Raw genomic sequence first — 5027 nt, forward strand, 5'->3', positions numbered from 1 at the left:
ATATATATATATATATATATATATATATATATATATATATATATTTTGTTTCTCTTGGCTTGTCTGTGCTCTTTCACTTTTATTTTAAAAACATGGATTACATCAGGAATATATAGAGTTCCAAATATATTTTGTCAAGGTCTTTTGAATACTCATTAATATTGCTCACCTTCACAGTTCTTAGGCTGTTCTTGTCTTTTGCTAGCCTGCCGGGACTGACCAGTCCCTGAACACTGACCAGCCTCTCTTTTCCCCACCTTGACCGACTACTGGGGATTAGAGATACCCCTGGGTCCCAGAATCAAATAGAGAAAGAGATCAAGTGTTTTCAAGTTAACCCCTCGAGCTGCCCCCAAACATTCCCCCTCCACTCTCTGCAGGGAAGATCCACTCTCTAGAGAACCCTTGGCCTATTCACCATCTCCAGCAAACAAGTCCAGTTTCTGGCTCTAAGAACAGAGTGAACCAAGGACACTGATTTACTGCCCACCAAGGGCCTGTGCAGAGAGCAAGCTGATGGTGTTCCCCATTTGGGGTGGCTCTTGAAGGATTTGTGGCTCCAGCAGAGAAGCTTTTAAAGGAGCATAAAGCAAGTTAAGTGATCAGGAATTTTATCCTATTGAAATGAAAGGAGGTGGGGAGGAGGCTGTACCTTTAAACTTGGCCAAGGTCCACCTCACAGTAACAGGACTATGATGGGCAGATCGGTGTTCTACCGCTGACCTCCAATAAGAGATGTCCACCTGGACAATTTTCACCTCTTGAGTTCAACAACATGACTCTGGCTCTGTTCCCATGATTGGCATGACCCCAACCAGCATCTCAGTGGCTAGACCCACCCCTCCTCTTTAACAGATCCATTCACCTGCTTGCCAATAAGAGATCTGCAGTAACAAACTGCGTGTTTGGACTTGGTTCTGAAGACAAGAAGGGCTTCATTTATCCCTTCTAGAGTGTTGAGTGCCTCCTACAGGATGTGGATGTGGCTCTTCCTGGACCAACAACTGGGTGTGGAGCCTTGAACGAGACCACCTGCTCCTAAAGTTGTGGAGTTTGCCTTTGAGGCAAGACAGAGATGCTAAACAAATAAATAAGCAGGGAAGACAATTTCTGATGATGATAAATGGGAAGAAATAGGCTCATAAGTTGGTGAATAACTGAGACTTTGATCCAAAGTCCGGGAAGAACTTTCCACAGAGTGACATTTGAGCCAAGACCTAACTAAAACTAGAAGCTCATAAACCTTTTTCAACCTGTTTTTCAATCACCCAGCTCAGTGGCAAACTCATGCTGGTCCCATTCAGCCTCACTGACTCAGAGGATGTGGGGGGCTTTCTGGTCCCTGGACCACCACGCATCATGGAGATGTTCAGGGTGTCAGCCTCCATCTCCATCACCCTCCATCTTACAAGTGTCTGAGACAATGGGAGGGGAGGTTGTTCAGAGGGGAAGGTCACCCTGGGACACAGCCAAGTCTCAAGGCCCTGCAGATTGATGTTCAACATGTGGCATGTTGGTTGCAGTTAAAAGGAGGTCTCAGCTGGACACCACCAGGAAGTTATGGCCAGTGCGGTCTCCAGCACTCACTAGAGCAGGACTGGACAATTTCATGCTGCTCAGAGCCCACTTGGTTTGTGGATGCACCTTCAGGAGGAGGCTGATCTAGGCGCCAGTGTCTGTTCAGCCTCTCAGGCTGGTCCTCTCCACTAGGGCCCCTTCTCTCTTTCCATCCTCAAGTTCTCTCCATCTTTTCCCCTCCTTCCCAGCCTGGGCATTCTTTTCTAACTCAGGATATGAGAGCTCACTCTTATTCATAATCGAAACCAAACATATTGTCTATGACTTGAGTTCCCCCATTAAAGGTTGTAGGATTTTGAATTTCAAAAGCCAAGATGAGATGCCATATTCTTTCATTTTCTGCAATCTCAACTTTTCTCTGAAGGAATGGGTACCAAAGACCTTGCTCACATGGAGGTAGGGAGTGACCAAATGGGGAAACAGGCATACTCTGAAGCATAATAGTGAATGTCGAAATACCAAAAAAATATTTCACTTAGTGAAAAACTAGGCATCTACCAGGCATAGAGTTTGGGACTAGAACACAACAGACATGTGGACAAGGCCCACAGAGGGGCCAGGGAAAAGGAAAAAGGGGGAAGCAAAATGACCTCCAACTGACAGTCTCGGTCAACAGAGAGGCGCTCCAGAGCAGAGATCACTGGACCAAAATGGCCAGGCCCTAGTACCTCCATCTGAAGCCAGGGCGGGTCTTGCAGGTGCCGCAGCTGGAGGCTGTGAGCTAGGGCACTGCTCACCTCTTGGGCAAAGGGAAATCTGGGACTCTCTCATACCCTAAGGAGGGCAGGTAAATGGTACTAAAGAAATCAGAGGAGAGTTAGGCCACCTGATTCTTAAGGCTATCATAGCATCCCCGACCAGGAAATCTAAGTAGAGGCCAGAAGGCATTGGGAGAGTCAGGGAAGTATACAGTAGGGTGGTCAAGTGCATAGAACGTGGGTCTGTGCCACCTGAGTTCCAATCCCACCTCCGTTAGCCTCTAGCTGCTTGGTGTGGATAGGTCACTTCAGCTTCCCCTTTAACAGATCGGGGAGAATAATAGAACCGACCCTATAGCTTTATTGGAAGGATTATGGAGAAGTTAATGTTTTAGAAAGCACTTAGAAAATGCCTGGCCAGGAAACACTATTAGGTAAGTGTTAGTAAGTGTCCTGGTAAAAAATGAGGAGAAAGAGCCCTCCAGGCAGAAGGCACAGCCTGGGTAATAGCCCAGAAGACAGGATCGGAATAGCACAGAATGTAACCCACATCAGTGGGCTGAAGCCAGCCAAACGGCTGGTTAATCACATTCGACTCGAGCGGTATTTAATTTATTTTTCAGGCACGGATTTTAAGGGAAATAACATTCTCCGGTCTTGCCAAACAGCCCACCAAGATGGACTGTGTGATTTTTCTCTAAAATCCATCCGGATCTTACCCAGATGGATTCAAAGCCGAAAAGCAACGAAAACCACCCATCTTCCCCCAGCCCGCTCTCGTTAAAGCTGCAATTTCTTCCAACACGACAGATGTTGACACGCATTCTTGCTGCCACCTATCAGAAAGTCTGGGTGCTCCCTTGTAATGCCCCCTCCCCATCCAGGACCCCGGTCCTCTGTCTCGCCCCACCAAGGCCGTGCAGGCTGCGGACACCGCCCGCTCCTTCCTGCCCCTCTGGCCAGCCCATATGGAATGAGTTGCTCCGTTTTCACTTCTTATCAGAGATGGAAATATTCCCCCCCGTCTTTGTGGAGTTTTTCCACGTCTGTGAGCTGGACAATGCTTAACTCTTATCGTTCCAAAGCACTGCCAGCCTTCTGACTCCCAGACCAAAATTGCGGGGTTCAGCATTGTCAGATCACAAGAAGGGTAGGGAAGGGGATCGTGGAGGGAGGGGCAGGTCAAGAGGACACTTAAAGTACCAACAGTTCATGCTGAAAAGAATTCAGTTGCTTCCCTCTGTAACTTTAAAAAAGAGGTCTTTGAAGTAGCCTCTCTTCCATCTTATTAACCTTGAACCTGTCCTTGTAGGATAACAGTGATAATAACCAGCACGCTTTTAACCCTTCCAGCAACCCACCGAAATAAATAGATGTTCTCATTATTTGTCCCATTTTACGAGTGAAGCTCAGAGAGGTCAAGTGACTCTCCCAAGGCCACACAGCCATTAAGTGGAGAGCTGATGTCTCTGACCACAGATTATCCATCACACTCTCAGCCAGCAGAGGAACATACCTGAACGTGCCCCTGTGGTCTGGGACAGTCTCTTCACCCCAACCTAGCAAAGTTTACAGACACTACCTGAGGTGGGAGAGCAAAGTGGGGAGTCCTCACCCAAGGGCACACAGCTAGTGAGAGAGCCCATACAGACACTGGCCCAGGATTTCTGCAGCACACCCATTTATTCCTACTTTCTTCTATAAGAAAGATGGAGGGGCACCTGGGTGGCTCAGTTGGTTAAGTGACTGCCTTCGGCTCAGGTCATGATCCTGGAGTCCCGGGATCGAGTCCCGCGTCGGGCTCCCTGCTCGGCGGGGAGTCTGCTTCTCCCTCTGACCCTCCCGACCCTCCCCCCTCTCATGCTCTCTCTCAGTCTCTCTCTCAAATAAATAAATAAAATCTTTAAAAAAAAAAAGGAAAGTGAAAAGTTAAAAAAAAAAAAAAGAAAGATGGCGCTGAGGCCCAGTTATCCATAAAGGAGAAATGGATAACATGTTGCAGCTCAGAGCCTGGGTTGTGGAGGTGTGCAGAGCTGGGTTGTCTGACGTCGCCATTTGTAAGCTGTGTGATCAGGGACTAGTTGTCTCGACTCTCTGAGCGTCAGTTTCCTCCACTGTGAAATGAGGGGTAACAAAAATCTATCTTAAAGGGTCATCATAGGGTTGACCTGAGACTGTAAAGACAAAGTGCCCAGTACAGTGCTTGGCACATAACATTAGTCCTCTGCAAATACTAACTCTCATTATACTGATATTAACAATCAGCTCCACAGGCTGATTTATCTCCTAACCAACAGTTATCTGTGGCCCACAAGTACATGCAGAGCATTGGACCGAGAGCTGCTGGTGATGCAAAGAATCAGTTCTCAAGGAACTTCATGCAAGAAATGGGAGCTCAGACTACCATATGATCCAGCAATTGCACTACTGGGTATTTACCCCAAAGATACAAAAGTAGGGATCCGAAGGGGTACGTGCACCCCGATGTTTATAGCAGCAATGTCCACAATAGCCAAACTGTGGAAAGAGCCAAGATGTCCATCGACAGATGAATGGATAAAGAAGATGTGGTATATATATACAATGGAATATTATGCAGCCATCAAAAGGAATGAGATCTTGCCATTTGCAACAATGTGGATGGAACTGGAGGGTATTATGTTGAGTGAAATAAGTCAAACAGAGAAAGACATGTATCCTATGATCTCACTGATATGAGGAATTCTTAATCGCAGGAAACAAACTGAGGGT

Source organism: Mirounga leonina, unplaced genomic scaffold (assembly GCF_011800145.1).
Source record: "Mirounga leonina isolate KUSES-001 unplaced genomic scaffold, KU_Mleo_1.0 Mir_171, whole genome shotgun sequence".
In the NCBI taxonomy this organism is placed as follows: domain Eukaryota; kingdom Metazoa; phylum Chordata; class Mammalia; order Carnivora; family Phocidae; genus Mirounga; species Mirounga leonina.